This window comes from Ambystoma mexicanum, chromosome 5q, assembly GCF_040938575.1.
Source record: "Ambystoma mexicanum isolate Mex_15411 chromosome 5q, UKY_AmexF1_1, whole genome shotgun sequence".
In the NCBI taxonomy this organism is placed as follows: domain Eukaryota; kingdom Metazoa; phylum Chordata; class Amphibia; order Caudata; family Ambystomatidae; genus Ambystoma; species Ambystoma mexicanum.
Genome location: NC_090933.1, coordinates 13,317,469 through 13,342,645, shown reverse-complemented (window position 1 = coordinate 13,342,645; position 25,177 = coordinate 13,317,469).

Here is a 25,177-nt window from a genome sequence, read left to right as displayed (position 1 = left end):
GCATAGCTTTCAAATATTTTTGTGTGAAATGTGGGTGAAATTAGCTGCTTTTGTTTTGGGTGGGTTTTGGATTTTGGAATCAATGGACGTGCAGGAGGCTTGGCGGGTGAGTCTGCCCTTTACAAGGTGGATGACACCAGCCAAAAGCGTGTGAGTTGAGAAGTATAATTTAGGGCAGACCTTAAATTTGTATGTGAAAATGTCGCAGTTCTGTCCTCTGTACTGCCAACAGTAATGCTACTTGCAATGTAATTGTATGAGAATAGTAATCGCTCCTGATTGTGGTGCTGACATGTCCTTCGGAGGGTCTCCCAATTTTTGGACATCGTGCTTTTCATTAAGAAGTACAAAATGTTTTCCCATCTACTACGTTGCCCTTTCGCTTACAAACCTCTCTTCTATGCATACTGCACTTGGTAAAGGACAAGGCATTTCCAAACCCCTAAAAAAAGATAGATATTTTTAAGGACTTTGAAGTACCATATTGAAAGTAGTATAAAAAGAGTGCGCAGAGAGAAGTGAAATGTGCACGTGGATTGGGTTGAAACATGAATGTTGAATCGTATGATGAAGGAAGTGCAAGTAAAGGCTGCAGTATCATGACAGCTGCAAACACATCAGTAATTGATGTTGTTTTTTTAATTCACAGTGAAGACTACTCTCCTGAGAATCAACAACATCTACACTGCAGACGACATATCCGAAGAAACCTTATCATCATGCAACAAAAAGTAAGTACATTACAACCTTCATATTGTAACTTCTCCTTAATGTGGCTGCGTGGGTTATTTGTGTATTTTGAGCACCAAAGGATGCATTCATGTGTAAACCATTCAGCCTACAAATATCCATTTATAGGACAAAGAGTAATAGGTGGAATGGCTGACAAATGGCTGTGTGGTTGGTACTGAATTCACATAGGAAATCCGTAGAAGTTTAGATTGGGAAAATAAGTGGCGGTAGCAAGTTCTTGCCATTTTGGTTTTAATAATGGTTCTCGGCACAAGTAGGGCACTGTGTACTCTCATTTAAAGCACATTGTACTACTATATAAACAGTAAAGTGGGCTCACCAAATGATAGTTAGAGGTCATTGTACGTTGACACACCGTGGCAAAGAGTTTCCCCATCACACTTAGGCACACATGCACACAGCACACATAAATTGGACAACAAACCAAAGAATATTTTTTTTTCTCAACAGACAACAAAGAATGCCTACCAAAAAGCAGCTCCGTAGAAAGGAAGGCAGAATTAGAGCAAATAAAAATAAAGGTACCCAATGTAAGCATCCACCTGTTGTAGAGTTAGGGGAGAATCTTGGTGCAAACCACCTAATCCGATTGGGTAACATAATAGAAGACGTCTCAACTACCGAAACTGTACCTCCTCCATCATAAAGTATGACAAAACACAGAAATGATGGCAAAGAAACGGTTGCCATTACAGCTAACAATGTTCTTAATAATACTGATAGTGCAAGAAGAACCCATAGTAAAAAAAATATTTTAGCAAAAATGTTGTGTCACAGAGTCCTTCAGAATCTACTAAGAAGAGGACCAAAGTCATCCTCATCCCTTAAAACATACCGTAGAAAGTTAATTCTGCAGGCACTCGTGGACAGTGCAATTCTTCTCAAAAGGAAGTTATTCATATTAATGTTAAAAAGGATGACAGCACTAACAAAATTAAGTACCAAACTACAAATGAAACTGAGCAATAAACGGAATGTGAACAAAAATAATTTTTTGCATGTTTGTAGTGGTGAATGGAAACACACAACAACCACAGAGCCATATTTCAATGAGGAAGCATACAAACAAAATCAAACAAACACAATTGCCATCCATAGCAGTGGACGTGGGTAAGAGAAAATCAATACTACCATCATAGAAGAAGAAACTTTGCTTACAAAATTGTCTTCTGAAAACTCAGAATTACCTCTCGATTCAGCAGAACCACAGCGTCCAGTATACAAATGGCTGTGCCCATCAATGTGTGCCATTCCAAATAAGGCTTTCAAATCTTTACGTGTGTTTCTCAATCAATATGTAAAAGGTAAAGACAAAAGTAAAATGAAAGTACTGCAAAATATGGATATTTGTGTAATGCGAAAACACACAGGACTAAAAGTACATTCACTAGCCTGCATTTCTGGGCCTATTTGCAAAAGTACCTTCCATGATATCAAAAGATTATCAGTATATCATTCTAAAGTAAGAAAGTTTATAAAATATATTGTGCAAAAAGTCCAGCTTCAGAATTAGGCAATTTAAATACCACTCCTCTGCATGGTACACCCAAATACTTACAAGAGGAAATGGACTGTATTCAGAAAAAGTATTTTGGAAGTGAGAGCCACGTAGAAAATGCAACAGTTTTAGAGCATAGTAGCGACAATTCTGCACAGAGCAACCTTCTATTACACACATACAAAAAAGATATACTAACATTTAAAAGGTCATCGGCTGAAGTACCAAACCATTTGTGTATGTTGCCGCAGAACGTTTTACAAAAGGAACACAAAAAATGTGGACATAGCATACAAAATAGAAAACAATGAAGGCTCTAAATGGTTTGCTTTGTACCTTTTAGCTGAAAGCAAATATGAAGTAACTGAACGTTTAATATGTTGCAGTTACTGTACTGCAAAATTAGACAACAACCACACGCCTTCACGTGCAATTACAAATAATTTGGAATTGTTTACATTACCAAAAAGCCTGCAGCAGTTCCATGTGTATGAGAGCATAATAATTCAAACAGTTCACCCATTCCAAGCAATTATACGCCTTCATCCAAAAACAGCAAATTTACCTCCCTCTGAATTGGTGAAAGGCATTCGTAGCAAAGTAGTGTACTTGCCATTAGATCTAAAGGAAAATATGCACACTCTAGGAGTGGAACGTTCAATAGAGCATTCTTTAATAGTCTTGGTAAATGGTGCACCAACAAAGGACAAAAAAAATTGGCAACAATCAGTAGACTTACACAAAGTTAGACAAGCATTGCAATATCTAAAAGACAACAATGAGTACTACAAGGAAATAAATATTGATGAAAGCTTAAGGCAAATAACTGAAATAATTCAAGAGCCATCAGAAACTGGACAATTTGAACTTCTGGATCCAGCTACAGTATCCACTCTCTTAGACCATTACACAATTCATCCATTGCATTCCAATGAAAGTATAGATGATGCACTAGAAAATGACCAAATGCGACAAACCAAAGATTCACCAATGGGTATTTGGGAAAAAAGCATAGAAGCATGTGCTTTTCCACTGCTATTTCCTACTGGCAAAGGTGGGAGGTACGATGATAGACCCACTCAGATTGGGGCATCAGAACACCGCTCATTACGAATGTATTCTGAGGATCCTAGATTAAGACAAAATGTGGAATACATATTCCACCTACTGTACGAAAGTGAATTAGCAACACTATGTTATGGAGTTGCACACATTCTTAAATTTGGAACGCACTTTCAAAATATGTCAGCTACGCAGTTAATACAAAAAGTACAAGAAAAAGATGAGGTTTTACAATCAAGTATAACAAATTTGTTTGCAAACATGCACGGTACAAAGGAATACTGGTTTAGATGGCACGGAGATGTGCGTTGCATGATCAGAAACCTTGAACCACTAACTTGGTTTGTTACGCTAAGTTGTGCAGAATACGCATGGGAATATTTGCATAAGTTCCTACGCATAGCAAACAGCAACAAAAACAACATAGATATGTTAACACCTGGAGAACTTTGCTCTCTTTATCCAGTTAATGTTTCAAGATATTTCCATCATCGTTTCATTGCAATGCTACACTTTATTTGCAATAAAAGTGTACCTCCCCTTGGAGAAGTGCAACACTTCCTTTGGAGAAAAGAATATCAAGCGAGAGGAGCACCACATATTCACATGCTGTTATGGATCAAAGGTGCACTGAAATTTGGGCATGACAGTGATAGCACTGTTTTGCAGTTTATCCAAAAATATGTCACATGTGAAATCCCTTCACAACAGAGTCATAGTGAGCTGCATGGGCAGATTTTACAATTTCAAAGACACAAATGTGGCAAATATTGTCGCCGTTAATACAAAAACAAAGATGAATACTACACCAAATGTCGCTTTGGTTTCCCCACACCAGTTACAGAAACAGGTGAAGTAAACAACTTTATGTCTTCAGTTCGACATAGTGTTAAAGGTAAATCACCTAAAAACACGTATTACATAAAAAGAAGGGAAGAATCAAAATATATCAATGATTACAATGCAATCATTGCCCTATTATGGAATGCAAACATAGATGTGCAGTACATTGCAGACAATTCAACTGCTGTTGTACGATATGTTACTGCCTACTTAACAAAAGCAGAAAAAAACAGAGCTTCAAGACCTCTGGGATGACCTAGCATCAGACAAAATATTATCACAGAAATTGTACAGCCTAGGTATAAAAATGCTCCCTCATAGAGAATGTGGGGCCTATGAAGCAGCAGATCGTTTAACCGGCACTGCTTTGTATGGAAAATCAGACAACATAGTATGGCTCAGTCTTGGTCCTGCAAAATCTAGAAAAAGAGTGCCAAAATCATATGAGGACATAGGGCCTCATTAGGACCCAGGCGGAGTGGGTTTCCGCCAGCGCTAATCGCGGCGGACCCGTCCGCCGTACTACGAGTTCCCTTAGCGCCATGGAGGTTTTCTCCGCCTGGTTTTACCAGGCGGAGAAAACCATGGCGCTACGGGACCTCGTTGTTAATTACGCCACCGTATTTTACGGTGGCGTAATTAACTCCTTCCCCACTCCCATTATACCCTATGGGGCAAGAATGGGAATGGGGAAGGGCAGAATGGGGATTGGGGATTTACCGCTCCGCCGAGGTCGGAATGGGGCGGTAAATCCGCCAACCCCCATGGCGCTATCGACGGCTTTCCGCCGTGCTTCGCGGTGCATTTAGCACCGCGAAATCCGCCTGGGTCCTAATGAGGCCCATAGTAACTATTGCCAGAAATGATCCCAACAGCCAAGACATTCTGAAAAACAATTTACTGGACACATACTATCCGAACAGGAGTAGCACTCTGGAAAACATGTGTCTGTACAACATAGCTCAAAAATTGCATACAAAAATAATGTAAAACCCGATGAAAGTAAACGTAGATATAGAGTGACTGATTGTGAAGGGAGCTTAGTGAAACTTAACAAACGAAGCTTAATTAATCATGTGAAGTTGTCATTAAAAACTCCTCAACAAAAAGAACTATATTACATGTCTCTTTTACAACTTTTCCATGGAGAAAAGAGGAAGACATATTGGATAATTATGAGTGCTACGAAGATGCTTTCAAAGCAAATGAAAGCACTATCACTGATGTTAACTTTACGCAGTACAAAACAATGTTAAACAATGAGCAGCAACAAGAAGAAGAAATTCAGACCCAACTAGATAAAGACTCTTCCGACAATAGTCAACCTTCTGTAACAGGAAGTCAAGGGCCATTAGGACAACCACTGATAGCAAATGAGGCTGAAGTTGCTATGGCAGAAGTAGAAAACACCATGTATCAGTATCAAGAAGATACAGAGGACTTAACAGTGCAACAAGGAAAAGTTAACAACGATCAGCGCACCATTTTTGAAGCGGTAACAAAACAAATTGTGCATGGCGTACAGCACGAAAATAAAGAATGTACCTACCAAAATTTCAAACCTATACTGCTGTACGTCAGTGGGGAAGCTGGATCAGGGAAAACATTTCTAATCAAAATTATTAGCAAGTTCTTGCAGCAATTGACAAACAACAAACTGTCAGCTGTTGTAACAGCTGAAAGTAGAAAGAATGAGAGGATCCAAATTGGGAGCCCTCCCGTCCCCTGCACACTATATAATGTTGTCAATAAAGACATTCAGTGAATTGCGTTCAATTTCACAGCTACGGAATGTTCAATTCTGGTAAACGATAATCTCAAATACGAAAAAGGTAGAAACATTTAATTCAAAAGAACAGAAATAAATATAATTCAATGATTACATTTGACTGTAGATCAATTGGCATAAAATGCAAAGGAAAACAAGGAAAAATATCCACAAATTAAACTGTGCTTGGCTGACGCGTTTCGAAGTAATTCCCTCTTCTTCTTGAGCCTAGGAGCACTGTGACACAGTTGAGGTAGTTAGCAGAAAAAAAGGGGGGGGGAGAAAAAGTAACTACTGTGGGTATATTTTCCATAATTGTGTATAGCTAACATTACGAAACACATGTTAAGAGACATTGACCAGCAGTAGTGATTGTCTAGCAACAATACAAAGTATTGAAATGGTTATCATATGGCATGCTGTTCATTCAATAAGACGTTCATGGTAAGGACAAACATCATGCAGTTACAAGACACTGTTTCAATATAAGCGGACCCGGTGAGCACCAATTAGAGCGAACATTAGTTAGATTGGTGGTAATAGTGGCATTAAATTAGTGCGGTATCTATAGGAATGATCACTTGACAGGAAACAACCTGTTAATAAAGGTTAAAGGATTAGAAGTGTGAGGAAGTGAAATATGTATATATATATGTTTAAATTAGTTCTAGGGAGGCAGTAACTCATCAGGCCGATAGTTGTATAGTAAAAAATAGGTTTAATAACTCACATGCCCCCACAGGTTTAGCTGCCTACAACATAGGCGGTGTGACTTTACACCGATTGCTACTGCTTCCAGTAGAGCATCAAAATAAATTAGACTACTACAAGCTTTATGCAGAAGCAGCAATGGAATTACGGAGAGTATTGAAGCAAATGAAAATGCTACTAATAGATGAAGTGAGCATGGTCTCCAATCTAAGGTTGGCTTTGATTCATCTCAGATTGCAAGAAGTACTTAAAAGTTATAAGGAAGAACTCTTTGCTGGGAAGCACATTATTGTTTTCAGAGATCTTCTACAATTGACATCAGAAAAAGGTGAACCGATTTTTAAAACCTTAGGCCACAAACTCTGCCGGAAAACTGTTGGTAGCATAGGTAATGTTAACCTTTGGCAACATTTCCAATACAGAGAATTAACTGAGAACATGCAGCAATCTGCAGATCTCACTTATGCCAACATCTTAAAAAGTATTACAGTTGGTGTATTATCGCAAGAAGCACAAGCTGTATTGAAAAAGCGGCATATACATGCACTTTATGGCAATAATGCATGCGCAACTGATGTTATGGAACAAATAGCGCACAAAAATGTCAATCGTGTGGCCTTAATGCCAACTCTTGCAAGCTGTTTCAAATTCAATGAAACAATGCGAAAGAAAGAAATGCAAGCAATAATAGAAATTAGGGCCACAGACAAACTAGACGTACATGGTTTGACAGTACCCATGTGTGAGCAAGCCACAGCAAGACTAAATAGTTTAGAACATTCACAGGCCGATTCATGGAATTCCTCACAAAAGTGTGGCACGCGGCTGGTGCACAGCGTGCCCGTGCGAATGTCTGCGCCAGCCGCGTGCGATAAAATCAATTCCCGCGCACAGCGTATTCATGGATTCTCGCCTCCAAAAGCAGACGTGGCGCAGAGTGGCGCAGCGACCCTGCAGCAGCGCCAGTTACGCCCCCAAGAACGCCCTCGCGCAAGGAAAAGCCATCAAGATCGCAAAACCATTGAAAAGGGCTGTGCCAACCCTGTACCAGTTAACCGGACTGGCAAACAGCAAACGCAAAGCGGGGAACGTGCATTATGGGTTTCGAGAACACGCGTGCGCGAGAAGTTTCACACGCGAACGGGCTGGGTGCGTGTATTTCAGGGGTACGCGAGAAGTTCCACACGCGATTGGCCTGGGCGCGTGTATTCCAGAGGTGCGCGAGAAGTTCCACACGCGATCGGGCCTGGGGGAGCGTGTGCGTGTATTTCAGGGGTGCGCGAGAAGTTCCACACGCGATTGGCCTGGGCGCGTGTATTTCAGAGGTGCGCGGGAAGTTCCACACGCGATTGGCCTGGGCGCGTGTATTCCAGAGGTGCGCGAGAAGTTTCACATGCGATTGGCTTGTGCGTGTGTATTTCAGGGGTGCGCGAGAAGTTCCACACGCGATCGGGCCTGGGGGAGCGTGTGCGTGTATTTCAGAGGTGCGCGAGAAGTTCCAAACGCGATTTGCCTGGGCGCGTGTATTTCAGAGGTGCGCGAGAAGTTCCACATGCGAATGGTCTGGGCGCGTGTGTTCCAGAGGTGCGCGAGAAGTTCCACACGCGATCGGGCCTGGGGGAGTGTGTGCGTGTATTTCAGGGGTGCGCAAGAATTTTCACACGCGATTTCAGCAGGGTACGTGTATTTCAGGGGTGCGCGAGAAGTTCCACATGCGATTTGCCTGGGCGCGTGTATTTCAGAGGTGCGCGAGAAGTTCCACACGCGATTGACCTGGGCGCGTGTATTCCAGAGGTGCGCGAGAAGTTCCACACGCGATTGGCCTGGGCGCGTGTATTTCAGAGGTGCGCGAGAAGTTCCACACACGATTGGTCTGGGCCCATGTATTCCAGAGGTGCGCGAGAAGTTCCACACGCGATCGGGCCTGGGGGAGCGTGTGCGTGTATTTCAGGGGGGCGCGAGAATTTTCACACGCGATTTCCGCAGGGTACGTGTATTTCAGGGGTGCGCGAGAAGTTCCACACGCGATTTGCCTGGGCGCGTGTATTTCAGAGGTGCGTGAGAAGTTCCACACGCGATTGGCCTGGGCGCGTGTATTCCAGAGGTGCGCGAGAAGTTCCACATGCGATTGCCCTGGGCGCGTGTATTTCAGAGGTGCGCGAGAAGTTCCACACGCGATTGGCCTGTGCGCGTGTATTTCAGGGGTCCGCGAGAATTTTCATACGCGATTTCAGCAGGGTACGTGTATTTCAGGGGTGCGCGAGAATTTTCACACGCGATTTCAGCAGGGTATGTGTATTTCAGGGGTGCCGGGGAGTCCTACATGTGATTTGGCAGTGTGGGTCCTCCCAGGTGTCCCCTGTACACCCTCCAGGGCCCCTGCAGGCAGCCCACACCACAGGGGACTACCCTGCATCCCTGGTCATGTCCCGCAGGCAGCCCACCCAACATGGGCATGCCCCCCAGCAAAGGCACATGTCTCCTTGAACTACTGATCACCAACTCATGTCCCCTAGCACCCCCACCCCCAGCATTGCGGGCACCTGCCAGCAGGCCCCCACTCATGTCCAACTCATGTCTCCCTGCACCCCCACCCCCAGCATTGCGGGGCACCTGCCAGCAGGCCCCCACTCATGTCCAACTCATGTCCCCCTGCACCCCCACCCCCCAGCATTGCGGGGCACCTGCCAGCAGGCCCCCACTCATGTCCCACTCATGTCCCCCTGCACCCCCACCCCCCAGCATTGCGGGGCACCTGCCAGCAGGCCCCCACTCATGTCCCACTCATGTCCCCCTGCACCCTCACCCCCCAGCATTGCGGGGCACCTGCCAGAAGGCCCCCACTCATGTCCCACTCATGTCCCCCTGCACCCCCACCCCCGAGCATTGCGGGGCACCTGCCAGAAGGCCCCCACTCATGTCCCACTCATGTCCCCCTGCACCCCCACCCCCCAGCATTGCGGGGCACCTGCCAGCAGGCCCCCACTCATGTCCCACTCATGTCCCCCTGCACCCCCACCCCCCAGCATTGCGGGGCACCTGCCAGCAGGCCCCCACACATGTCCCCCAGCCAACATGTCATCACAATCTAGATCCCTGGCCCTTATGGTCAGCCTCCAAATGCAAAACACACACTCGAGTATTGCATCCACCCACTTAGAAATGGCAATGACATGATAGAACCCCAATAGCAAGTTTGGAAATGAACACATGGCCCTCACATACACCCAATGGGTGTCAGTGAATCTCAAAACCCATATCATGATATGCATGATACCAATGAGATGATACTACACATTGAAGTTTGATGAAAAAAATGTATTAAAAACAGCATAAATGGAATTAAAAATAAACAAATGACAATGGGAATCAAAAACCAAAAGCAGCATGTCCGTAAAATAATGAAAAACGACAAATCATAATCCAAAGGAAAGGTGTCCAAAGTCACAGTTCAAGAAAGAAAATCCAAGGTAAAAACAAAACCGAAAACCATTGCTCCATGGGTAAATCCCAAAAAAAATAAAAAAATCCAACAGTCAACTATATACAGATAAACAAACCAGGGTCCATGATCCCAACTGAAGAAATGAAACCTACATGAAAATACTACCTAATAAAATAAAACTATATACAAAAATGTGGCCCATTGTCCAAAAGGTCCAAAATAAAAAAAAAAGCAAAGGAAACCTAACACTAACTACATAACTATTTACAAGGGCAGCGGGCTAGTCCGATGGTTCACTGGTTGTTGTCATGGGCCAGGGCATCATCGAACTCCTGTTCAATGGCTTGGAGGCGGGCATGTTCCCTGGCCCCGAGGTCCCGCAGGGATAATGCAGTGTCCAGCTCCAACTCCCTGCGAAGACCCTCGAGGCACTCAGCCCGCCTCAGCGCCCTCCGCATGGAGTTCTCCGCCCTGACCATTGTGAGCCGTTCCTCCTCTGCCTGCTGCCGCTCCGCACCTATCTGCTTACCCAACCGCTCCCACACAGAAGCCACTCCCATTCCAGGGTTCTCCTGCCCTCCGGCCGATGCCTGTACCCCTGATGTTGATGGCCCCGAGCCATGATGCCTCCCACGTCGAGCCTGCTGCTGCCTCCGACGCAACTGCCTGTGCCAGCACGACGGCATCCAGGCTGATGGAAACCACTGACGCCGTCGTGCACGTGCCCTGCCCGATGATGCTGTCACATCCTCCATCTGCTGGGGTCCAGTTGCTGGTGTGTCCACCCCTGCTGTACCTCCGACTCCCGACTGTGGCAGGGATGGGATCCCCACCGAGGTGGCTGCATTGGTCGGGGCAGGTCCACAGGGGGCTCTGGTGGCATCTGGGCCGGAAGACGGCATGGAGTACGACTGGCGCATAGCCTCCACAGAGGAGGAGAGGGTCGCCAGAGTGCCCGACACATGTACGAGACCCCCGACCATGACCGCTCCCAACTGGGCCACGTTGGCACGGTGCTCTTCGTGATGACGTGCGTGCTCCCCCCGGAAGCACGCACCTCATCACGAATGACAGCTGTGCGCAACGCGACACCAATCAGGACCTTCTCCATACGGCCAGGGGTCCCCTCGTCCGCAGGTGGAGGGGAGTCAGATGACATGGACATCCCCCCTACCTGCGGACGGGCCTTTGGATGAGGCATCCCTGCTGGTGCATGGTGGTGCAGTCACAGTGTCAGGGACAGTGACATGCACAGGCACCTCCACAGCGACCTGTGCTGCCTACTACCCCTGCCCCTGGACTGCACCACTTGCACCAGCAGGGATGCTCCCACCAGGCCCCATGTGCGGCTCAGTAGCGGCCTCCTCCTCCTCTGTGGAAACCACCAACCTGGATGGCTCCACACCGTCTTCCGCCGTTGCAAGCCCCTGTGGGGGCTCACCCACCCCTTCCGCTGCAGCCGTGGGGGCATCCCCGCCGCTTAGCTCCACAGCGCAGTCTCTGCCCTCTTCACTTTGCGCTGTGTAGAGGGAGACATAGAACACAAGCATCAGGGTACTGTACAATGGTCCCCTAGACAGGAAGCAATAGCAGATGAGTGGCACTGTCAAAGATAACTTCCATCATGTCCCTCCACAACACATGGGTCAGTGCAGGCAAAACACATTCAGAAACAGGCATGGCGCATGCTATGGACATTTGCATACATGTCCAAGGGACTCTCCAAACATACAATGTTGTTATGGAACTCACATGCATCATGGGTCATGCCTATCACGTGCACACACATCAACGTAATTTCATCCATCTGGCCTTGTACACCCCAGACACAGTGGATACAAGGATAACTAGGCTGCATCAGTGAATCTGAACATTGTCACAGACATGTGTCATGCATCCATGGCATCCACAAGTCACAGACACGCAGGTCAGAAACACAGACATGGACACCATACATGTACATGGCATCATCACCCATCTCTCACCCACACCCATGTCCAGGAACAGAGACTGGCATGCTCTCATGTGTCCATTCCGCATAGGGCTCCCCATGTTACATTTAAACACATACACCAACCGTGTGCTTCACACATTACTGGTCTCACATGCATGACCATGATGTCTCTGCACACACACACACGCGTACATGGCCTATGTCACACATACAGGCAAGTATCAGACAACCAGCACGCTGCAACATGCCCTGTCTCACACAGCAATGCTTGGCCACTTACCGCTCGACTCCAGACGGGTCTGCCTCTCAAGGATCTGGGCATGGAGCGCTGGGCGTACGCGTTCCAGGACCCTCAGCTGGATGGTACTCATGCTGCCCCGGACGAGGCGCCGGGCCTTTATGAGGGTCCTGGACCTGAAGTCACCCCAGCGCTTCTTGACTTGCTTGATGTTGCGGGTTGCCACCCCCTCCGCGTTGATGGCAACCACAAAGTCGTCCCAGATCCTGTCCCGTCCTTCCTTGTCGGCGCGTGGTGATCCGAAGACGGCATCATAATGCCCCAGGACAAGCTCCACCAGGACACCAACTTCCTTCTGACTGAAGCTGGTGGCCCTCTGCCCCTCTGGCTGGGGGTCACCAGTGGTCTCGGATGGTGTTTGCCCCGAAATGGCGATCCCCGAGGCAGGCGTGGGTGGGCAACTGGGTCCTGGGGCTGGGCTGTGGAGCGATTGTATCCCAGTCGGGAGTGTTCTGTTCCAGCAGGGGTGGACACAGCAACTGGACCCCTGCAGATGGCTGATGTGCAGGCACCAAATGGCAGGGCACGGTGGCAGCAGGCAGGCAGCAGCAGATGGCTCGTGGGAGGCTGCTCGGGGCTCTGGGGGGGGCAGTAATTCGGCCTTTTGGGCAGGAGCGTGGTCTTCCGTGTGCTTATGCGTGGCCAGCTTGATACGGAGTGATTTGGCACGTGAAAATTCTGCACGTCAGCGTGTGAATCGAGGAAAGGCCCTTAGCGCGTAAGCGCGTCAGCACGCATACGCGATTCCATTGGACCAAAGGCCCTTAGTGCGTATGCGTGTCTGTGACGTATCGCGCACGGGCGTTGCTTTTCGTGGGGTGCGGTGCGTGTGTTTTGCAGGCGTTGGGGTTCACACGCTATTACTTCACAGCGGGTGGGTGTTGGCTACGCGTTCTTCTACACGCAAGGCAGACGGTGAGTGGTACCCTGCTCCCCCAGGCCCGATCGCGTGTAAAAACACCTCCAAGCCCCTGAAATACACGTACCCCGCTCCCCCAGGCCCGATCGCGTGTAAAAACACCCGCGAGCCCCTGAAATACACGTACCCCGCTCCCCCAGGCCCGATCGCGTGTATAAACACCCACGAGCACCTGAAATACACGTACCCTGCTCCCCCCCTCCTCCCTCCGATCGCGTGTGAAACTTCTCGCGCACCCCTGAAATACACGCGCCCAGGCCAATCGCGTGTGGAACTTCTCGCGCACCCCTGAAATACACGCGCCCAGGCCAATCGCGTGTGAGAAACTTCTCGCACACCTCTGGAATACACGCACACGCTCCCCCAGGCCCGATCGCGTGTGAAACATCTCGCGCACCTCTGAAATACACGCTCCCCCAGGCCCAATCGCGTGTGGAACTTCTCGCGCACCTCTGAAATACACGCACCCAGGCCAATCGCGTGTGGAACTTCTCGCGCACCCCTGAAATACACGCTCCCAGGCCAATCGCGTGTGGAACTTCTCACGCACCTCTGAAATACACGCGCCCAGGCCAATCGCGTGTGGAACTTCTCGCGCACCTGTGAAATACACACGCCCAGGCCAATCGCGTGTGGAACTTCTCGCGCACCTCTGAAATACACGCGCCCAGGCCAATCGCGTGTGGAACTTATCGCGCACCCCTGAAATACACGCGCCCAGGCCAATCGCGTGTGAGAAACTTCTCGCGCACCTCTGCAATACACGCACACGGTCCCCCAGGCCCGATCGCGTGTGAAACTTCTCACGCACCTCTGAAATACACGCGCACGCTCCCCCAGGCCCGATCGCGTGTGAAACTTCTCGCGCACCTCTGAGATACACGCACACGCTCCCCCAGGCCCGATCCCGTCTGGGCCTTCTCGCGCGTGTAGAACTTTGGTGCACATTATTTCCTGCGCAGGGACGCTACCGCCTGCTTTCGTGTGGCGGACATGTATGGGCCTGTGCACGTCTTTGGCCGTGCGCTGTTTTTCCCTATTCGATTCCATGAATACGTGTTGTAGGCGAGCCTGTGGGCGTTCTGCGCACTTGCCTCCTGTACTTCCCCCGTGACGCCCACATTTTCACGAGTTGTTCCCCATTCTGCGTGTGACGCCCCGTGTTACGCCTACTTTTGTTATGTGCGCCGCGCTATGTGCGAATTCGCTGTGGCCTTATCGCACGGCGTTCGATGACCTGTGCGCCAGCGTGCGCCAGCGTGCGCCACGCACTTTTTCAGCGCACATCCCACATTTTGCGCGTGCACGGACTTCCATGAATTGATGTGCGATGTTTTCTGCGCGATAATCGCACTTGCACTGCGATTTTCGCTATTTCACTGCGAATCGCACGTTTTCGCACGCGTGCGCCGTTTTTTCGGCGCACTTTAATTCCATGAATCAGCCTGTCAATCTCCAACACAGCTGGGTTGGAAAAAGTATTGAAATTATCATTAAATTGTAGAGTAATGCTTAAACGTAACCTTGACATTGAGCAAGGGCTAGTTAATGGACCACTGGGCACAGTTGTTGGCTTTCAATCATACCCACGTGATAACAACATTCAGTTTGTAAATATTCACTTTGATAAAGTTTCAGAAGTAAAAAGGATAGGGCGCTCAATGGCTCGATTCCTTCTCTTCAAAGACATGTATGTACGTAGAGAGCAATTTTCTCTTACTCTTGCATATGCAGTTACCATTCATAAATTCCAAGGTCTTACCCTAGATAAAGCATTGATAGATATAGGAAAGACAGTGTTTAAGGAAGGCATGGGCTATGTAGCATTATCACGCTTACGTACACTTGACGGTCTTTTGTTAATTAACTTTGATTCAAGTAAAGTCAAAGTTGATATTCCTTGCATTCTAGAATACAATAGATTGCGCTCACTTTACACCCCTCATCTGAAACAATACCCTGTTCCAGACAAAGTGAAACATGGTAAAAGAAAAGTAAATGAAACAGAAATGCAACAGAATGCAACAGGAAATTCTGAAAAAAGAAGCTAAAGTTTAATCAATTGCCGCAAACATAGAAGAACCTATTAGTGAATGTGAACCAGGCATGTCGGCAAAGAAGCAACAGAAAAATCAAAAAATGCACTAAGGTACAGAACTTGCTGGCCCATTTAAATTTACAAATGAGAGTGGGGTAAGTTGCTATGCTATTCTATTTCAATTGCCACCAATTGTTAACAATATTTACCTGCACAGCACAGACCAATTGTGTTTGCAAATGTCAGTACTGCATAGAAATGCAACAAGCAATCCTGACAACATGGAGTAAGGCAACAATTGGACGACTGTGCTGGAATGGTGAGATTCACTGTGAACTCACAAGAAGATCCACAAGAGTTTCTAATGTACATACTATTAGTATTGGAAAACAAAAGTATACCTGTAAATGAAATCTTCCAAATTTCGTACATGTTGAAACATACATGCACTCTCTGTAACAAAGTGATACAGGAAGAAATTCCAAATGAGCGATTTGTGTATATTTCCATACCAAATTGTGAGAGCATTCCTTTTCAGCAACTTGTACAAAATGCAAACCATGGCAGATTATGTAGTATTTGTAATTCAGACAATCGCTCTACCTTACTGATACAATCACATAGTGACTACATAATACTTATGCCTCTACGTTATAATGCAGATGGCACCAAAAACAACTGTAAACTAACTGGATTTACACACAGTCAAGTGTCTCTTGGAAAGAAAACATTTACAACAGTAGGAATAATCTACCATGCATGAGCTACAACCAATGCAGGTCACTGCACTGCATACATTAAAAAGAATTGTGGATGGTTTGAATGTAATGATAGCACCATTACTCTAAAGCAGAGGTTGCCAGCTAACCTAACAAATGCGTATTTAATGTTCTTGAAGCCAAAATGTATGAAATAATGTGCACTTCAAAATTGTGAACAAAGTAAGTGAAAGACTACAAACAGTTAGAATACGCCCACAGGTATCTAACTACCCAACACGATGGAAAAATGACACTAATAAATGATTATCACAGATTGTTGGAAACCAATGTACACGCAGAATACGCCTATACTTAGCCAACTGTAGTTGAAAATGGGCAGGAAGGCAACAAAGAAAACATTAATGGGAAAGATACAGGAAACAGGATATGTCAACGACACAAAAGAATGAGTATCACAAATATGTAGGAACACATGCACAGTTAGAATATGCCTACAGGTATCTAACTACTCAACACGATGGAAGAATGACACAAATAAATGATTATCACAGATTGTTGGAAACAAGTTTACATGTAGAATATGCTTATAGGTATGTAAATGTTGTTAAAAAAAGGCAGGAATGCAACAAAGAAAACATTAATGGGAAAGATGAAGGAAACAGGATGTTTGTGGTGAGTAACCTACCACCTACGCCTTACAAACAAGTTGCAAGGAGTACAGGTCCTATCCACAACCAGCATTGCATATGTGAAACATGGCCCTTGTTGCTGCTTATAAAGTTACTTTTCGGACCATCATCTGCAGCCATGAATTAAAGAAACTAGGGCATGAAAACAACGACCAGAATCCACCACACCCATATTAACTTGGAACTCCACTGCTTATGACTTTAGCCATGCACCCAAGACTGCAGGGTGTCCCCAACAACCACCTCGGTCATGTGTGGTTGTAGGGGTTATTCTATAGGTGTGCTATCCTGCTGCACCTCTGCCCAGAGGCTTCCCTCCTAGGTGTATGTCTGTAGATTTTACATGGGATGGGTGTGCAGTGTCTTCCAAGTGTAGTACTTACCACTTTCTTGTTGGGGGCATGGGCTTCAGCCATGGACCCAACATTGCATGCACTCCCCATAACTTCCCATTGAAAATGCAACACAAGGGCTGTATGCATGTTTGCCACATGCGGTGGTGGTTGTGGCCAGGGTCTAGATTCGTGGAAGTAAGGCCTTCGGCCTTCAGCCGACAGCCATGCTTCCAAGAGTCTAGGCCCTGGCCACAATCACCGTAGCATGTGCCAACCATGGCAGCATACTAATGAAGATAATAATAGGCATTGGAAACACTAAGTATGTATAAGTGTATTATAGGGTGCATGGCCTTCGGCCTTGCACCCAAGAGTCCAGGATGTCCCCACAACCGCCTCTTTGTTTTTGCAACACTGCATGCACTCTCCACAACTTGCCAATGAAAATGCAACACAAAGGGTGTATGCATGGTTGGCACATGCTACGGTTGGCACATGCTTCAGCCTTCGGCCGACGGCCATGCATCCAAGACTCTAGGCCCTGGCCACATCCACCGTAGCATGTGCCAACCATGGCAGCGTACTAATGAATATAATAATAGGCATTGGAAACAGTAATGTATTCACAGCATGTAGACAATTTCAATGTTCCCTAACACCAGACGTGTCCGTACAAATTTAACAACTCCCCCGTGCAATACACAGCCTCAAATACTGCCCTTATTGGACCCTTCCTTTTCTGTTCGTACATGGAGGCCGTAGAACATACGTCATTAAGTAGGTATAAGTGTACTGTGCGTACAAGATGTCCATACACATTAGATCATGACGACCGACCCCCAGAACAAGTGCATTATTTATCCATATGTTAACACTATAACCCCTGCCCACTACCACCGTAGCATGTGCCACCCATGGCGGCGTACTAATGATTGTAATAATAGGCATTACGAAAAACAATACAGGCACGGCATGTTGTCATTTTCAATGTTGCCTACCTATAACCGTGTGCTTTCAAGAGTTACAAATTTCCTATCCACTACATGCAGTGAAGTGTTACAAATTTCCTGCCCACTATATGGACTGAAGTGCTATCGTTATTATCCCCCACATTTACTGTACGTACAAGGTATCCAGAGAAATTACATCATAACGGGCGAGGAACAGATGCATAGATCACCCATTTCTTACTGTGTGAACCTTTCCCAATGCTCTGTGCCACACCAAAATAGGGCAATGAAAACAGCATGTGTACGCTGTTTGTTACTCCGCTTTCCGCAGATCCAAGATGTCGGGCGCATCCAAACCATCTGACGCAGAAGACGGCTCGCAGCAGCCAATGGGCAGAGACGTTGTGTGTACGCGGTCATGATGGCAGCCCCTTAGCCAATCGGTTTCTTGTTCGTCGACCGAACAGGGAAGTGTGACCAAGGAGCGAACATAGATATCACTAATTATTTCAGACCTACTTTTTCATAATTATAAATTAACGTACTGCATGTATGGTGACAAAATGTACAAAAGCATGCTTTCTGGACCAAGCCCCTGTACCTGCCGCAGATTTTGTTAAAATCCGTCCAGCGGTTTCACCTGTAGCTGTGCGCAAAGGTTTTCCCCCATTCAGTCTATGGGAAAGAAAGACGTTTTGGTACCCCCCCCCCTATAACTCTCCTCTCCCTGGATGATTTCTCACCAAACTTTAAAAAAAAAGTCATAGTGGCCCATATACTTTTTTTGCAAAGTTTGGTGAGGATTCGTTCAGGGGGAGCAGAGTTATAAACCGCACAAAAAGTGTTCTTCCTATGGAAACAGCAACTTAGCCATAACTACATGGACACTACCGTGGCTGTCCATAGTGTTCGCTGGCAAGATGAAAGTGTTCTAAGAACACATCATGTGTCCTGGGATGTTCGTAAATAAACAAAGTGGGGGTGTCCTGAGGACGCTATGCCTGTCCGTACTGTTCGTAGGCAAGTTGAAACTGTTCTAAGAACACTCATCATGTCCGCGGACTTTAAAAGTGCCCATATGGCATAGTTAAAATGTTTGACTCTATGGGTGTGATATTCTGCGGTGGTTGTGGCCAGGGCATAGAGTCTTGGGAGCATGGCCATATGACCATGCTTCCAGGTCATATGGCCATGCTCCCAAGACTCTATGCCCTGGCCACAACCACCACAGCATATCACACCCATAGTGGCTTATAACTTTGGGATCCAATAACAAATTTATAAGCAATGAAGTTATAAGCCACTATGGGTGTGATATGCTGTGGTGGCTGTGGCAGGGCATAGAGTCTTGGGTGCATGGACAAGACCAAATGTATAAGCACCAAAATTATAAATCACTATGGGTCTGATTTGCTGTGATGGTTGTACTTATTATAATATACTTACTGTTTGGTTTAGTAACTGGAAAACATCTATTCCTTGTTAATTTCTGTGATAAAAGAAAAGGTCATGTTAGTATTGGTATTCTGTAACGACTTATAACATTGAACAATCAATTTTTTTTTTACCCTCATATTTAGTATATTACAAACCAGTGTACTGTGCAAATTGCTCAGTTTCTGTGTTTGTTGCTAAACTCATTGGGTCTGTGGGAGAAAAAAATCCATGTTGGATTAAATAAAAAACTTTTTTTGTTATGCTACAGTCTATTTGTTTGTTTGTTTTCAGTGTTCACTTGTTGTTTCTGGCTAATGCTCTATATATTGGCTTGTTGCAGATTTTTGGAGCAGTTAGATACTTGCTGACATATTCTAACAGTCTATTTTTTGTTATAATGAAGTGGTATTGATTTATCTGTTTGGATATTGTAAAGTTTTGGGGCAGTTAGATACCAGATCGCGTATTCTGTTTATGTTTCGTTATAATGTAGTGGTATTGATTTATCTGTTTGGTTATTGAAAATCTTGGGGTAGTTAGATACCAGTTGGCATATTCTAACTGTTTATTGTTTGATATAATTTAGCGGTATTCATTTATCTGTTTAGTTGTTGTAGAATCTTGGGGCATTTAGCTACCTGTTGGCATATTCTAACTGTTTATAGTTTTTTATAATTAAGTGGTATTGATTTATCTGTTTGGTTATTGTAAAATCTTGGGGCAGTTAGATACCAGTTGGCGTATTGCCTAGCATTTCGGTGCTGGACTGCCCCAGGGCAGGTTAAAGACTGATATGTTTAGGATATTTCTTCTCTGTGAAAGATAGTGAGCCAAAGACTCTGGCCCTCATTACCAGTTCGGCGGCATGGCTGCAGCCGAAATTGCGTCGGCGTCCGGGTCCTTGGAATGAGGACTTACCGGGCAATTCCGAGTTCGGAAGGCCCGGTAATTCCTCCCTCCAAGGACCCGGACACGGTCCTTCCCCATTCCCATTTCAGCCCCCATAGGGCTGAATGGGAGTGGGAGAGGGAGCAAACAACGGGCCATTACGAGATGGCCCGTTGTTTGCTCCCTCTTCCCCTCGCGGGACCCGGTAAGCACGCCTGGTTTTCCCAGGCGTGCTTACCATTTCCCGCGAGGGGAACTCGTAATGCGGCGGTACAGAGTGAACGGCGCCGGCACCTTTTATGGCGCTGTTCACTCCGTATCGACAGCGTCATAATGAGGCCCTCTGGGTAAGTCTCTCGCAACCAGGACTAATGTCTGGCAGAGGGACTCCCAGGACCCCCCCTTGTTAATTTGCATATTTAAGTAACTTTGGGTCTCACCCTAAGTTACTAGGGGAATCCAGACGTTGACCCCTTGCTCACTATTCTTAGAGAGGCACAGCTCCTTCCCACTGATGAGGTCTAACCAGACCAAAACACGTGTCTGGGGATGCTGTTGGTACTCTTGTTAAGAGGAGAATTGCCTAGCATTTCGGTGCTGGACTGCCCCAGGGCAAGACAAAGACTGATATGTTTAGGATATTTCTTCTCTGTGAAAGATAGTGAGCTAAAGACTCTGGATAAGTCTTTCGCAACCAGGACTAATGTCTGGTAAAGGGACTCCCAGGACCTCCCTTGTTAATTTGCATATTTAAGTAACTTTGGGTCTCACCCTAAGTTACTAGGGGAATCCAGACGTGGACCCCTTGCTCACTATTCTTAGAGAGGCACAGCTCCTCTCTACTGATGAGGTCAAACCAGACCGAAACACGTGTCTGGGGATTCTGTTGGTGCTCTTATTCAGAGGAGAATTGCCTAGCATTTCAGTGCTGGACTGCCCCAGGGCAGGACAAAGACTGATATGTTTAGGATATTTCTTCTCTGTGAAAGATAGTGAGCTAAAGACTCTGGGTAAGTCTCTCGCAACCAGGACTAATGTCTGGCAGAGGGACTTCCAGGACTCCCCTTGTTAATTTGCATATTTAAGTAACTTTGGGTTTCACCCTAAGTTACTAGGGGAATCCAGACGTGGACCCCTTGCTCACTATTCTTAGAGAGGCACAGCTCCTTCCTACTGATGAGGTCCAACCAGACCGAAACATGTGTCTGGGGATGCTGTTGGTACTCTTGTTCAGAGGTGAATTGCCTAGCATTTCGGTGCTGGACTGCCCCAGGGCTGGACAAAGACTGATATGTTTAGGATATTTCTTCTCTGTGAAAGATAGTGAGATAAAGACTCTGGGTAAGTCTCTCGCAACCAGGAGTCTGGCAGAGGGACTCCCAGGGCCCCCCTTGTTAATTTGCATATTTAAGTAACTTTGGGTCTCACCCTAAGTTACTAGGGGAATCCAGACGTGGACCCCTTGCTCACTATTCTTTAGAGGGACAGCTCCTCCCTACTGATGAGGTCCAACCAGACCGAAACATGTGTCTGGGGATGCTGTTGGTACTCTTGTTCAGAGGTGAATTGCCTAGCATTTCGGTGCTGGACTGCCCCAGGGCAGGACACAGACTGTTATGTTTACGATATTTCTTCTCTGTGAAAGATAGTGAGCTAAAGACTCTGGGTAAGTCTCTCGCAACCAGGACTAATGTCTGGCAGAGAGACTCCCAGGACCCCCCCTTGTTAATTTGCGTATTCATTTATCTGTTTAGTTGTTGTAGAATCTTAGGGCAGTTATATAGCTGTTGGCATATTGTAACAGTTTATAGTTTTTTAATAGAAGTTTAGTTAATGTTTAAGTACAGTTTAGTTAATAAGTTTTGGTTTTAAGAAGATTAAATAAGTGTTTGTAAGATTTGCAGGTAATCTCTGCTTTAGAGTAATGGTACTATCATTACATTCGAACCTTCCACATTTTTTTTTATATATGCAGTATAGTGACCTGCATTGGTTGTGGCTCCTGTGTGGTAGATTATACCTATTGTTGTGAAGGTTTTCTTACCCAGTGATACTTGACCATGTGTGAATCCAGTGAGCTTGCAGTTGTTTTGGTACCATCTGCATTGTAACGTAGAAGCATTAGTATTACGTATTTACTATGTGTTTGTATTAGTAAGGTGGAGCGATTATCCGAATTGCAGGTAGTACATATTCTACTATGGTTTGCAGTTTGTACAAGTTGCTGAAATGGAATAGATTTACAATTAGGTATTGATAAATACACAAAGCGCTCATTGGGGATTTGTTCTTGTGTCACATTGTTGCAGAGAGTGCATGTATGTTTCCATATAACCTCGTCCACTGCTATGTATGGCAATTGTATTTGTTTGCTTTTGTTTGTATGCTTCTTCATTAAAGTATGGTGCTGTGCTTGTAGTGTGACTCCATTCACCTCCACAGATACCTAAGAAGTTATTTCTGTTGACATTTCGTATATTGAGAAGTCTTTTTTGTAATTTAGTGATTAGTTTTGTTAGTGGTTTCATTTTGTTTAACACTAAAATAAATAACTTTCTTTTGAGAAGGATTGCACTGTCTACCAACGCTTATAAGATTTATTTCCTACGATAGGTTTTAAGAGTTGAGCCTGATTTCTCTCCTGTTTTATGAGATTTTGAAGGACTCTGTAACGGAACATTTTTGCTAAAATACTTTTTTTGGTATGCTTACTTTGCACTATATCAAGATTTATAGGAGCAGTTTTATCTGCAGTGGTAGCCGATTTTCTGTTAATTGTTTTCTGGTTCGTTTTACATTTTGATAGAGGAGGCAAAGTTTCTGTACTTGAAGCTTGTTTTGTTTCGCTAAATGACTGTATTAGCTGTTTTGTTTGAACTTTTTTTTACAAATTCTGCTAGAGATGGATGCTTGTTTTGGACACTTCTATTTTCATTTGCTCTGCTTCTGCGTTGCTTTCTACAGACATGATTTTTGGTAGGCATTCTTTAGGGTCTGTTGAAAAAAATAAAGAAGTTATGGGTTGGGGTGTTCTGCAATGTATGTGTGCTGTGTGCATGGGTGTCTGAGTAAGATGATAAAGATGTATGTAATGGTGTGTGATTATGCATTGGGCAACTACAACTATTTGGGATGGGTATTCTTGAATTTATGTTCTACTAAACTGCGGTTAAGATGACAGTAGAAAGTAAGCTAGTGGTGTGGAGAAGTACAAATAGTAATTCTAATCGTATACAATTAAAACAGTTGTTTGTTCTACAATATCAAAATTCTAGGGGCTGAGTTGGGTCATTTGTGTGTCGAAAAATAGGAATTTGTGTGCCATTCTGCCTGAAATTCTCTGTTTAAGAAATGGGGATTTGTGGACAGAATGGTGCACAATCTCTATTTTTAGGCACAGAAATAGCATGAATTAACCTTACAGTGTGTTTGAGTAATAGTACAAATATTATGGTGGTATTCAACTTACTTTTTTTCTGAAATGTGCAGGTTTCTTCTTAATTGTTCTTTGTACTTCAAAGTCGGCTGCTTCTTTTCAGAAGAATGGTCTTCTCTGCAATTGTAAAGGAAACAAATTAGTAATTTTGTTTGTATATAGCACTGTTTTTAATTTAGACATTGATTTTTTTAATTGACATTGACCCTCAGCACCTTCCTCAAAACCATGAAAACTATCTTATTCACATAAGATGCGTCGCACCAGTTGAATACATAGCATATGTTCTTAATGCATAAACTGTTTTGTAATGATTAACTGTACCAACCAAAATATCAGTTCAGCCTTGTGGAATTCATAATGTACCACTGAATGCCACTATTCCTGTAACTAAGCTCTTGCAAGTAACAGCGCCTCAATGCCATGGGCTGCTTGCGCGCTATATAAATGTAAATAAATAAAAAAATAAATACATTTAGTATTGTTGTTTGATATTTGAACATACTGTGTGCATGCAATTTTGTTTGAGTATGTTAACTCTTTATATTGTACTTTAAATATGTTAGTTCGACATGCTTTGAAAATGAGTGTGTAAAAAGAAATTAAATAGCAGATAGGTTTGGAAGTGACAGTTGATTTTACGAGATGGAAAAAATGAAAGTAAGTTCATTTTATAGATTATACAAGCTAAAAGTCAGTTAATCTGTGAGAATTGTACATGTACTATACAGAAAATATGCATACCTGTAGTTTGTGTTCATGCATATGGATATGCATGCAGCTGCAAGTAGAAATCATGGAGACTTGTACAGTATTTCTTGTAGAAGGTGTTTTCCAATGATATGACACTTGTACTCAGAGAGATTAACAGTACATTTGAAGTGCTGATCTATGATGATGCAGTTAGATGTAGAGGTCTTGGATGTGATTGATGGATGGTCGTGTGACTTCTTAGCTATATCCAATGCGGGAATGGCATAGAAAGTGAAATGAAAATGGTAGAAGGACTGTTGCGATAAGTCCGCGGACATGGCGGTAGTCCTCGGACATCGGGTGTTACGGACATCGGGTGTTACAACCAGTGATTTTGGGTTGGGGAGGCATGCAAATGAGAATGAGCAGAGGAAGGGATTGGTCAGTAAAGTTAAGTGGGTGTGTTGTGCCAGGAGAGAGTTTCTTAGATACTCTTTTTGCTGAGAGAAGAACAGATAGCTATAGTGGGTGTTTCAGAAGACAGATTGTTTGGATTTTGGGAAACTTGTGGATACATTGGTTGAAGGTGCATGCAGAAAGCTGTGGAGTACCTGTAGATCTTGGATTCCCACATGTGGAAGTGCACTGGCATGGAGTATGTGGAATGAAGTGGTTGGACTTGCTACCTCTCTGTACTACTTTGGAGACAGAGTGACATCCAGACATAATTGTAATTCA